The sequence below is a fragment of the Oncorhynchus kisutch genome, linkage group LG4, assembly GCF_002021735.2.
Source record: "Oncorhynchus kisutch isolate 150728-3 linkage group LG4, Okis_V2, whole genome shotgun sequence".
Taxonomy (NCBI): domain Eukaryota; kingdom Metazoa; phylum Chordata; class Actinopteri; order Salmoniformes; family Salmonidae; genus Oncorhynchus; species Oncorhynchus kisutch.
Window position 1 is genome coordinate 69,284,799 of NC_034177.2, and position 13,951 is coordinate 69,298,749.

Below are 13,951 nucleotides of genomic sequence, written 5' to 3' on the forward strand. Positions count from 1 at the left end.
AGTAAACACTTGTGCTAATACCTAGGCTTTAGCTGAGTGGGCTAACACAGTCTTTAGGTGTGCAGACATTATGGGTTAGCACACCCAGTAGCCTTCCAGGACCACTGTATATGACTAGAACACGCATATAAGCAGATCTAACACAATTGACTGTGTAATGTGTTTAGCAGCCAATTGGGAGGTTGGGGCTATGGCAGGTTCAGTTACTGTGGTATCACCTATGTGGTTCAGCTGCAGTTATGGTGTTAGCCAAGCAGCAGTGATGTCACCGCTCTGTGGGATTCTCTCTCTGTGGGTCACATGGGGTTGTGGTGGTGGGGGTGGTATTTGTGCGTGTGTGTGGATGGATGGATGGATGGTGGAGGGCATATGATGTAACACTCCCCAGGGTGTCTGAAGTCAACACAGGTAACACAGCTGTGTGCTTTCAGGGCCGTGATTCAGGCAACACACACACGCATACGCACACACATATGTGCCACTCAGCACAGCAGGGTCCTGTCTTCTTGGTTCATTATTATTATTAGCAGCGTCTTTTAGTTATTTTTACCCACAGTTCCAAGGGCATGTGTTTGTGTGTGTGTGTATAAGAGTTCAGGGAGTCTACTGTCTTGGATAAACATGGAGAGGGAGTCTATCAGTAAGAGTCTCCACTTAGTTAAATATAAGGCTTTCGTTTGACAGTTAAATAACATTAAATCAAATAGATTTTCTTAATAATCTTGACAAACGGTTCCTCTTTTAATAGTAAAAGTCTCTTTCATACCTAAAAAGATTTCTGGGAATCCATTTCAGTGACTGCATTGACTGAGGAACAGCTGAGTATGTATTCATAGATGCTCTGTCCCTTAGTAAGTATGCATTTATTAGGGAGTATGTTTTTCCATTTAAGAATGTGTGTGCACATGTTTGTGTGTGTGTGTGTGTGAGACAGAGAGAGAGTGTGTGTGTGTGCCTATGTTTGTATGTGTGTGTATCTGCAGCCCTGAGATCTAAAGATTAGTGTAGAGTGCTGAGTGGATCCTCTGTGTAAGGCCATGGGAATGAGTCCTGGTTGTGAGCAGTTGGCCTGATGCGTCACTTATCAAATAAAATAAAATTGTATTTGTCACATGCGCCAAAAACCTTACAGTGAAATGCTTACTTACAAGCCCTTAACCAGCATTGCAGTTTTAAGAAAAAGTAAATAATAAGAAATTAAAGTAACAAATACAGGGGGTACTGGTACAGAGTCAATGTGCGGGGGCACCGGGGGGGGATGCAAATAGTCTCGGTAGCCATTTGCTTAGCTGTTCAGGAGTCTTATGGCTTGGGGGTAGAAGCTGTTGAGAAGCCTTTTGGTCCTAGACTTGGCGCTCCGGTATCGCTTGCCGTGCGGTAGCAGAGAGAACAGTCTATCACTAGGGTGGCTGGAGTCTATGACAATTTTTAGGGCCTTCCTCTGACACGCCTGGTATAGAGGTCCTGGATGGCAGGAAGCTTGGCCCCGGTGATGTACTGCACCGTACGCGCTACCCTCTAGTGCATTGCGGTCAGAGGCCGAGCAGTTGCCATATCAGGCAGTGATGCAAAGAAATCAGGATGCTCTCGATGGTGCAGCTGTAGAACTTCTTGAGGATCTGACGACCCATGTCAAATATTTTCAGTCTCCTGAGTGGGAATAGGCACCACACGGCCAGATCTCATCGTTGTCGGTGATCAGGCCTACAGATGTTGTGTCATCAGTAAACTTAACGATGGTGTTGGAGTCGTACCTAGCTGTGCAGTCATGAGTGAACAGGGAGTACAGGAGGGGACTGAGCACGTACCCCTGAGGGGCCCCTGTGTTGAGGATCAACATAGCGGATGTGTTGTACCTACCCTTACCACCTGGGGGCGGCCCGTCAGGAAGTCCAGGATCCAGTTGCAGAGGGAGGTGTTTAGTTCCAGGGTCCTTAGCTTAGGGATGAACTTTGAGGGTACTATGGTGTTGAACGCTGAGCTGTAGTCAATTAATATAATTCTCACATAGATGTCCATGTGGGAAAGGGCAGTGTGGAGTGCAATAGAGATTGCATCATCTGTTGGGGCGGTATGCTTATTGGAGTGGGTCTAGGGTGTTGATGTGAGCCATGACCAGCCTTTCAAAGCACTTCATGGCTACAGACGTGAGTGCTACGGGTCGGTAGTCATTTAGGCAGGTTACCTTAGTGTTCTTGGGCACAGGGACTATGGTGGTCTGCTTGAAACATGTTGGTATTACAGACTCAGACAGGGAGAGGTTGAAAATATTAGTGAAGACACCTGCCATTTGGTCAGCGCATGCTCGGAGTACACGTCCTGGTAATCTGTCTGGCCCTGTTGACCTGTTTAAAGGTCTTACTCACATCGGCTGTGGAGAGCGTGATCAGTTGTCTGGAACAGCTGATGCTCTCATGCGTGTTTCAGTGTTACTTGCCTCGAAGCCAGCATATCACCACAACACTACACTCTGATTTACATACTAGTCTACTCAGTAGGAAAAACACCCTAGATACATAATGTGGACTGGGGTGATTCTGTTTTTGGGTGATGTAGTTGCTACCTTATTCAAAGGTCTAAAGAAGTACTATTTAGGATCCAGTATTGATGAGAGGATTGATTATTGGAGGCATGTTGAAAGGGGATGACTTAGTAATTGAAAAGTGGGCCTGTGGTACTGTGCACAGTTTATTATAAGGCTTTAGAACACACATCACTGTCAGAACAAGGTGTATAGTACAGTATTATCAAATCATACACAGACTTTCAGATGTTCCAACAGTGCAGTAATACCTGGCAATAATAAAATAAACGATACACACCTAATGCAGAAAAAAATCATTAAGAAATTAAGAAATATCAGAATGCGCAATGTCAGAGACCGGAATATTAATATATATACATACAGTGCATTTGGAAAGTATTCAGATCCCTTGACTTTTTTCAAATTTTGTTACATTACAGCCTTATTCTAAAATGTACTCAATAGTTTCCCCCTCTCATTAATCGACACACAATACCCCATAATGACAAAGCAAAAACAGTTATTTAGAAAAAGTTTTTTTTAGAGAAAGTTTTTAAAATTTTTAAACTGAAGTATTACATTTGCATGTAATAGTATTCAGACTTTTTACTCAGTACTTTGTTGAAGCACCTTTGCCAGCGATTACAGCCTCGAGTCTTCTTGGGTATGATGCTACAAGCTTGGCACACTTGTTTTGTGGGAGTTTCTCCCATTCTTCTCTGCAGATCTTCTCAAACTCTTCTCAAGCTCTGTCAGGTTGGATGGGGAGCTTCGCTGCACAGCTATTTTCAGGTCTCTCCAGAGATGTTCGATCGGGTTTAAGTCCGGACTCTGGCTGGGCGACTCAAGGACATTCAGAGACTTGTCCCAAAGCCACTCCTGCGTTGTCTTGGCTGTGTGCTTAGGGTCATTGTCCTGTCCCGAGCACTCTGGAGCAAGTTTTCATCAAGGATTTTTCTGTACTTTGCTCCGTTCATCTTTCCCTTGATCCTCACGAGTCTCCCAGTCCTTGCCTCTGAAAAACATCCCCACAGCATGATGCTGCCACCATCATGCTTCACCGTAGGGATGGTTCCAGGTTTCCTCCAGACGTGACGCTTAGCATTCAGGCCAAAGAGTTCAATCTTGGTTTCATCAGACCAGAGAATCTTGTTTCTCATGGTCTGAGAGTCTTTAGGTGCATTTTGGCAAACTTAAAGCGGGCTTTCATGTGCCTTTTACTCAGGAGTGGCTTCCATCTGGCCACTCTACCATAAAGGCCTGATTGGTGGAGTGCTGCAGAGATGGTTGACCTTGTGGAAGGTTTCCCCATCTCCACAAAGGGACTCTGGAGCTCTGTCAGAGTGACCATCGGGTTCTTGGTCACCTCCACGACCAAGGCCGTTCTCCTCCAATTGCTCAGTTTGGCCGGGTGGCCAGCTCTAGGAAGAGTCTTGGTGGTTCCAAACTTCTTCAATTTGAAAATGATGGAGGCCACTGTGTTCTTGGGGACCTTCAATGCTGCAGAAATGTTTTGGTACCCTTCCCCAGATTTTTGCCTCGACACAATCCTGTCTTGGAGCTCTACGGACAATTCCTCATGGCTTGGTCTGACATGCACTGTCAGCTGTGGGACCTTATATAGACAGATGTGTGCCCTCCAATCAATTGAATTTACCACAGGTGGATTCCAGTCAAGTTGTAGAAACATCTCAAGGATGATCAATGGAAACAGGATGCCCCTAAGCTTAATTTCGGGTCTCATAGCAAAAGGTCTGAATACTTATGTAAATAAGGCATTTCAGTTTTTTTCTTTTTAATACATTTGCAAAAATGTATACAAACCTGTTTTTCACTTAGTCATTATGGGGTATTATGTGTAGATTGATGAGGGAAAACATATTTAATCAATTGGCTGTAACGTAACAAATTGTGGAAAAAGTCAAGGGGTCTGAATTCTTTTGAAAAGAAAATTGTAAATGCAACATGTAAAGTGTTGGTTCCATGTTTCATGAGCTGAAATGTTTCATGAGCTGAAATGAAAGTTCCCAGAAATTTTCAATATGCACAGAAAATATATTTCTCTCACATTTTGGGCAGAAATTTGTTTACATCCTTGTTAGTGAGCATTTCTCCTTTGCCAAGATAATCCATCCACCTGACAGTTGTGGCATATCAAGAAGCTGATTAAACAGCATGATCATTACATTGGTGCACCTTGTGATGGGGACAATAAAAGGCCACTCTAAAATGTGCAATTTTGTCACACAACACAGTGCCACAGATGTCTCAAGTTTTGAGGGAGCGTACAATTGGCATGCTGACTGCAGGAATGTCTACCAGGGCTGTTACCAGAGAATTTAATGTTAATTTCTCTACCAAAAGCTGCCTCCAACATCGTTTTAAAGAATTTGGCAGCACGTCCAACTGGCCACACAACCACAGACCACGTGTAACCACGCCAGCCCAGGACCTTCACAACCGGCTTTAAAGTCATGTTCTCTGAACGGTCAGAGAACGATAAGAAACAATGTTCTTCTGTGGGAATTTCGGAAGTTCAGCATAATGTTTTCTACAGGCTTATACATGGTTCTATTTCATGTAAAGTTCTCAGAATGTTCAGAGAACGTTAAGTAACAACGTTCTTCTATGGGAATTTCAATACTTCAGCAAATCGTTTTCTGCAGTTTTCTTTATGGTTATATTTAAAGTCATGTTCTCAGAAGACATTCCATAAAAAAACAAGAAAACATTAACATTCAAAGAACGTTCTAAGAATGTTATTTAAAAACATACATTCCGTTCTCAGCGTCAACAAAACTTTCTCTATGTTGTGTGTTCAGGTGTGTTGGCCGTTCCACTAATTGGCAACACATGGTTCTTAAAGAGTGCTTGTTTTCTTTGAAATTGAGTCAGCTTTGTATGAGTAAAAAAAAAACATGGCATGCTACTTCCATTCTGGTGGTGCAGTGGACTTGGACTAATTCCATGGATAGAGAACAGAAGATCATGGTTTTGAATCTCACTGTCGCTGTGCCACAATAAAAAAAAATGGCTTGTATGATTATTGCCTGAGCAAATTCATTTCCATGGGTCCTATCTATGCTTGGAGTTCAAAACAGTTAATCTAAACTAATCTAGCAGTGTTATTAAAAGTCTTATTGAAACATGTTCTCAGAACATTATTTAATTACCTTCAAATAACCTTGAATTTTAGTTTTCACAACATTAATAAAACCTCTCAGGGAACCATAGTAAAACGTTCTCAGAACCTCCCTGCAACTTAAAAATGTATGTTCCCAGAACAGGTAAAATTATCATGTCTGTTTTCAGAACATTTAAAAAACATTCAGTTTTAACGGTCAGAAAACGTATTGTTTCATTCCCAGAACCAATGGGTGCCTAAAAATGTACGTTCCCACAATGTGCTAGCTGGGCAGATGTATCTCATCCTCACTCTCTTCACTTCCTCCTCTCTCTCTTTCTCTTTTTCTGTTAATTCCTTTGCCTCATTCTTTCTCTCAGCCTCTCCCTCTCTCTGCTCCCTACCTCCCTGCTGTTGAAGTTTATTGGGAAATGAATGTCTCCGTCTAGTGCTCATTCACCCTTTTGACACCATGAGCTAACGAGTGGAGAACAGTCTACAGGAGCTGACACCGCCTAGCACTGCTCTCCCTCCCCCTTCTCCCTCTATCCTCCTGCCTCTCTCTGTTTATCCCTTTCTTTTTTTTCCACCCTCTTGCTCCACTCACCCCATAGTCTCGCAGTCTCCAAATCACCCTACCTCTCTCTTCCTCCCTTCTCTTTCTTCCCCTCTGCCTCCCACTCTTTCTGTCTCCATCCCTCTGTTAATGTTGCAGAACCAATTAGGCTAACACATACTGTGGTCTGGTCTGTTGGTCTGAGGATTATAGGCACATAGAGGCACCAGTTATCCAGTTAACCCCTCACTGTTGGTGCTGGTGTCGTGTGTACGCCTGTGCCCTCTCGGTTCTGTGCCAGTTCTATCATTACCTGTATCTGCTTGTGCCTTACTGGTGTTTTGCCATTGTACGTGTTTGTGACACTTCTGTTCCCTATGTCTGTGTGCAGTGTGCGCGCCTTGTGTTGTACTCTATCAAATTGAATTCAGTTTTTACTGGCATGACTGTAAATATTTTACCGGCAGTAAATAACATGGTTAATCACAGAATAATAGAGGGTAAGAAGAATGTATTAAAGTGTCACTCCACAATGATACAATAATTGACAGTACAAAATACAGTTTAAAAAAACAAACACATTGTGGACCACTCAAATAGAGTTTTGAGACACAAAAAAAATATCATAGTCCTTTGGCGTCATCTATAATACATCACCTCATATATACATTATTGGTATCAGTTATTATACATTAGGTCATGTATACAGTGTATGCATCAACAAAAAACGAAGACTGTAGATAAAATGACATTTATGCACTGAAAAATAAATGCACAATCAGCAATTAAGGAATGCTTTATCAAAATGTTCAAAAAACTGGTAAATTGTTCCCTGTCTCTATGGTTTCCATGAGCTCTAGCCTAACCCTTTCTGTGTGTCTGTTCTCTCTCTGGTCTCCCTCTGTCCTGCCTGCTACTCCTCTGCTCTTCTCCTTTGCACCTGCATCTAAGTTCAGCAATGTCATGTGTCTTCCAAAGAACCAACCGTACATGTACATCAGTGGAGGCTGGTTTGAGGAGCTATACTGGCTGATTGTAATGGCTGGAATGGAATTCATTGAATGGAGTCGAACATATGGTTTCCATTATGTTTGATGTGTTTGATACCGTTCCATCTATTCCATTCCAGCCATTTCAATTCTCCTAAAACTCCTCCCACCAGCCTCCTTTGATGTACATTCAGCATGGCAGTATGTGCTGTAGTCTAAGACATGGGTAAATCCAGGGATGAAAGTTGATTTAATTTCTTACCGGTAAGGGACTCCCTATGTGTGCAAAAAAACATTTATTATAGCCTGGGTGTAATCATAGAATCACGTATAGAATCCCTATTCATTTAATACGATCTCTGTGGGCCTAGTAGGCCTCGTAAAGATTTTGTCACATACAGTTGAAGTCAGAAGTTTACATACACCTTAACCAAATACATTTATACTCAGTTTCACAATTCCTGACATTTAATCCTAGTAAAGATTCCGTGTCTTAGGTCATTTAGGATCACCACTTGATTTTAAGAATGTGAAATGTCAGAATAATAGTAGAGATAATTATTTATTTAAGCTTTTATTTCTTTCATCACATTCCCAGTGGGTCAGAAGTTTACATACATTCAATTAGTATTTGGTAGCACTGCCTTGAAATTGTTTAACTTGGGTCAAACATTTCAGGTAGCCTTCCAAAGGCCTCCCACAATAAGTTGGGTGAATTTTGGCCCATTCCTCCTGACAGAGCTGGTGTAACTGAGTCATGTTTGTAGGCCTCCTTGCTTGCACAAGCTTTTTCAGTTCTGCCCACAAATTTTCTATAGGATTGAGGTCAGGGCTTTGTGATGGCCACTCCAATACCTTGACTTTATTGTCCTTAAGCCATTTTGCCACAACTTTGGAAGGATGCTTTGGGTCATTGTCCATTTGGAAGACCCATTTGCGACCAAGCTTTAACTGATGTCTTGAGATGTTGCTTCAATATATCCGCATAATTGTCCTGCCTCATGATGCCATCTATTTTGTGTAGTGCACCAGTCCCTCCTGCAGCAAAGCACCTCCACAACATGATGCTGTCACCCTGTGCTTCACAGTTGGGATGGTGTTCTTGGCTTGCAAGCCTCCCCCTTTTTCCTCCAAACATATCGTTGGTCATTATGGCCAAACAGTTCTATTTTTGTTTCATCAGACCAGAGGACATTTCTCCAAAAAGTACGATCTTTGTCCCCATGTGCAGTTGCAAACCGTAGTCTGGATTTTTTTATGGCGGTTTTGGAGCAGTGGCTTCTTTCTTGCCGAGTGGCCTTTCAGGTTACGATACAGGACTCGTTTTACTGTGGATATAGATACTTTTGTACCCGTTTCCGCCAGCATCGTCACAAGGTCCTTTGCTGTTGTTCTGGGATTGATTTGCAATGTTCGCACCAAAGTACATTCATCTCTAGGAGACAGAACGCGTCTCCTTCCTGAACGGTATGACGGCTGCGTGGTCCCATGGTGTTTATACTTGTGTACTATTGTTTGTACAGATGAACGTGGTACCTTCAGGCATTTGAAAATTGCTCCCAAGGATGAACCAGACTTGTAGAGGTCTACAATTTATTTTCTGAGGTCTTGGCTGATTTCTTTTGATTTTCCCATGATGTCAAGCAAAGAGGCACTGAGTTTGAAGGTAGGCATTGAAATACATCCACAGGTACACCTCCAGTTGACTCAAGTTATGTAAATTAGTCTATCAAAAGCTTCTTAAGCCATAACATAATTTTCTGAAATTTTCCAAGCTGTTTAAAGTCATAGTCAGCTTAGTGTATGTAAACTTCTGACCCACTGGAATTGTGATACAGTGAATTATAAGTGAAATAATCTGTCTGTAAACAATTGTTGGAAAAATGACTTGTGTCATGCACAAAGTAGATGTCCTACCCGACTTGCCAAAACTATAGTTTGTTAACAAGTAGTTTGTGGAGTGGTTGAAAAACAAGTTTTAATGACTCCAACCTAAGTGTATGTAAACTGCCGACTTCAACTTTAGCTATTAACATGTATTATCTTTTAATGTAGAATAAACATAACCAGTGATGTTTTCATCTGATTGTTCAAACAATCATTTCAAAAAAGCGCTCCTGTAAGCTACCCATTCATGTTCGTCCATTCACAAAATAATTCCAGCATCCAAACAGTGCACTGTGCACCCACAATTTCATGAATGGAAACAATACTTTTTTTAGAAAACACCTAAACTTGTATTATGATTACATTCTGTGATTTTCATAAGGCCTACACCTAGCCTGATGTCCGCGTGCGTCTTGGTATCAGCCACTCATCTCCGCCTTGGCAAAATGTAAGTGTTCTCGTCAAACCAACTCAATTTGGAGTGTAGCTGTGGCTGACATGTGGTAATGTTAAATAATGTTATATATAGTTTTCTTGGCATTTTGTGTTAATTATCGTGATAGGCTCATGTTTTACCGGTACGGCGTACTCCCAATATTTATTTTGCCGGGACGCTATTACCGGCTTACTTTCAACCCTGGATAAATCTTTATTATAACAGAAGAGTGGTCACCTTAACAAACTATGGTCATTAAGGCCTAGTGTGTTCAATAATTGAGAAAGCCAGTAGTCAGTAAACATTTCAGAAAGGTAAGAGTTTCTATCAACCAGTTTGTAATGCATTGTCGATGCTTTATGGACATCAGTTGGCCCTGTGCAGGTCAGACAATCACTTTGTTCCTTCAGAGAGGGTGGTGAGGTAACCAGGACTGCTTCTAGGGGGCTTCAACCTTGATCCTAGTGAAAAAACGTATACCGGTGTTATGGATGTCTGTGTTTGTATTTACGTTTGTGTGTGTGTGTGTGTAACTGCACAGTGCATACCACCTGACAGGGTCCCCTTGAAACTGCCCTCTACCCTAGCACGTGCGTGCGCGCCACACACACACACACACACACAAACACACACACACACACACACACACGGGCTGTGATCTGGACTACCTTGAATAAGCACCTTCCAAACACAATATCATAATAAGTGTCTCTTCTTTGTCCCCTTCGATTAGCATCATGGCTCTTGCTTGTCATCCACTATTAGTATAGCACCATAACATTCCTATTTATTCACTATGTAGAGTCTGGGTATAGTTTTCTTGGTGCTTGATTTTGTTATGTTCCTTCCCTAGAGGTGTTAACCTTGGACTAAGGACACAGAAAAACACAACTGATCTCAAAGAAAACAATGCAATATTGGATTTATCTCGGGGTCATGATGCACTGCATTTGATTTCTGTTTATTTTGACAACACACAACAATACATATCAACACACAGGTGTAAAATGGACACAACTGTATTGTTATGTCAATGTAACAACAACATATCAATATATCGAAGTCAATGATCTGCTACAGCCCTAGAGTAGCACTATATACTAGAGGTCGGCCGATTAATCGGAATGGCCGATTAATTAGGGCCAATTTCAAGTTTTCATAACAATCGGAAATCGGTATTTTTGAACACAGAGTTGGCCGATTAAAAAATATAAAAATATTTTTTTTACACCTTTATTTAATCTTTATTTAACTAGGCAAGTCCGTTAAGAACACATTCTTATTTTCAATCATGGCCTAGGAAGGGTGGGTTAACTGCCTCGTTCAGGGGCAGAACGAAAGATTTTTACCTTGTCAGCTCGGGGGATTCAATCTTGCAACCTTACAGTTAACTAGTCCAACGCTATAACCTCCTTCCTCTCGTTGCACTCCACAAGAAGACTGCCTGTTATGCGAATGCAGTAAGCCAAGGTAGGTTGTTGTCGTTGTGTTCCTGGTTCGAGCCCAGGGAGGAGCGAGGAGCAATACTAAAGTGCCTATAAGAACATCCAATAGTCAAAGGTTAATGAAATACAAATGGTATAGAGGGAAATAGTCCTATAATTCCTAAAATAACTACAACCTAAAACCTCTTACCTGGGAATATTGAAGACTCATGTTAAAAGGAACCACCAGCTTTCATATGTTCTCATGTTCTGAGCAAGGAACTTAAACGTTAGCTTTCTTACATGGCACATATTGCACTTTTACTCTCTTCTCCAACACTTTGTTTTTGCATTATTTAAACCAAATTGAACATGTTTCATTATTTATTTGAGGCTAAATGGATTATATTGATGTATTATATTAAGTTAAAATAAGTGTTCATTCAGTATTGTTGTAATTGTCATTATTACAAATAAATAAATAAAAATCGTCCGATTAATCGGTATCGGCTTTTTTGGTCCTCCAATAATCGGTATCGGCGTTGAAAAATCATAATCGGTCGACCTCTACTATATACAGTCCCATCAGAAAGTATTCAGACCCCTTGACTTTTTCCACATTTTGTTACGTTTTTTTCCCTCATCAATCTAAACACAATACCCCATAATAATAAAGCAAAAGCAGTTTTTTAGAATTATTTGCTAATTAAAAAAATATATATATATATATATATATATTTTATATTTTATATATTTTAAATATATATATACAGACCCTTTACTCAGTACTTTGTTGAAGCACCTTTGGCAGCAATTACAGCATTGAGTCTTTTTGGGTATGACGCTACAAGCTTGGCACATCTGTGTTTGGGGAGTTTCTCCCATTCTTCTCTGCAGATCATCTCCTGCTCTTGTCAGGTTGGATGGGGAACGTTGCTACACAGCTATTTTTAGGTCTCTCCAGAGATGTTCGATCGGGTTCAAGTCCGAGCTCTAGCTGGGCCACTCAAGGACATTCTTGTCCCGAAGCCACTCCTGCATTGTCTTGGCTGTGTGCTTAGGGTCGTTGTCCTGTTGGAAGGTGAATCTTCGCCCCAGTCTGAGGTCCTGAGCGCTCTTGAGCAGGTTTTCATCAATGATCTCTCTGTACTTTGCTCCGTTCATCCTTGCCTCTATCCTGACTAGTCTTCCAGCCCCTGCCCCTGCCCCACAGCATGATGCTGCCACCACCATGCTTCACCGTAGGGATGGTTACAGGTTTCCTCCAGATGTGACGCTTAGCATTCAGGCCAAAGAGTTCAATCTTGGTTTCATCAGACCAGAGAATCTTGATTATCATGGTCTGAGAGTCTTTAGGTGTTTTTTGGCAAATTCCAAGTGGGCTGTCATGTGCCTTTTTACTGAAGAGAGGCTTCTGTCTGGCCACTCTACCGTAAAGGCCTGATTGGTGGAGTGCTGCAGAGATGGTTGTCCTTCTGGAAAGTTCTCCCATTCACAGAGGAACTCTAGAGCTCTGTCAGAGTGACCATCAGGTTCTTGTCACCTCCCTGACCAAGGCCCTTCTCCCCCAATTGCTCAGTTTGGCCAGGTGGCCAGCTCTAGGAGTCTTGGTGGTTCCAAACTTCTTTCATTTAAGAATGATTGAGGCCACTGTGTTCTTGGGGACCGTCAATGCTGCAGACAGCATTGAGCTCAATTTCGAGTCTCATAACAAAGGGTCTGAATACTTATATAAATAAGGTATTTCATAATATATATTTATATTAAAAAATATATTTTTTTCTACAAACCTGTTTTTGTTTTGTCATTATGGGGTATTGTGTGTATATTTCTGAGAAAAAAAATAACATTTAATCCATTTTAGAATAAGGCTGTAACGTAACAAAATGTGGGAAAGTCAAGGGATCTGAATACTTCCCGAAGGCACTGTGCATGTTTGTCTTTTGAGAGCACTTAATATCTCTGGGCTTTGGTGGAGTGATCTCAGTGTGTCAGCCAGTCAATCAGTGAGGACTGATGTCAGATGCTGTGTAAATACGGCATCATTCTCCCTGTCGTGTGCTCAGGGTGCCCAGGCATTAGCATTGGAGATGTGACACCCAACAGGCCCTGCGGAATTTTCAGGCTGCTTCATGCTACATAGGTTTTCCTTTCCGTATCCTGTAGTGAAAAATTGATACAGTTAGCCTACATATCGTGATATTTTTGACAAAATTATATCAATACTTTGACTACTAATTTTGCTGGGTAGTATTAGCTAGCGCTAGTCAGCAGTTCCTGCATCCAATCCTATAGATATCCATCTTCTTTTTACATTTTGAGCCATAATGTTTTCTCGACTTTTATTTCCGTGACTGACCGAAACTAATTTTCTCACTTGTCTCTCTGTAGTAGACATACAAAATGGTGAGCAATATGTTTGGAACATCAAATCGGAATAAAATTGCAGTATCAAATCACAATTCATATAGAATCGTGAGCATCTCGAAAGCCCTGCTTTGGTCTGTCCTGTTCTGTTTGGTTTAGGATGTTTATATTGCAGTATGAACCTAATTTAATTTGGAGGGATTTTGAATTGCTCTCTGGGTTTCAATGAGTGTTGGGGGGAGGTGGGTGGGGGTGTAGAAGGTTGAACATCGGCTGTTTTCGCATCAAGCTGGAATTTAATTGATCCTTTCTTGAGATGGTGTTACTGATGAGGGAAATAGGGAGCTGGCAGGGATCCTCTAAAGCCTTGTTCACACTGCAGGCCTTAATTCTCAAATCAGTTGTGTTTTTCAAATCCGTTATGGAATACTGACTGTCCAAACAGAAAGTTACAAGTGACCAAATTGGATTTGTGTGTGTTCAGACCGCAGTCTTTTGCTGACATGTTTGCAGTGGTGTAGACTGATTGGTGGTGGTGCCGGTGCTTCCTATGACCCAGAAGTTATGTAGCAAGCTACGGTGACAACAATGCCTACAATGGACAGTTCCCGGTTGCTTTGAATGTTCAAAATCATAGTGTAAGA

At 41.6% G+C, this 13,951-nt stretch overlaps 1 protein-coding gene across 1 annotated transcript in view; it reads left to right on the forward strand.

The window, feature by feature from the left end:
* Positions 1-13,951, forward strand: part of ccdc85a (coiled-coil domain containing 85A) — a 36,799-nt gene that overhangs the window by 3,877 nt on the left and 18,971 nt on the right. The gene's annotated exons all lie outside the window — the stretch shown is intronic.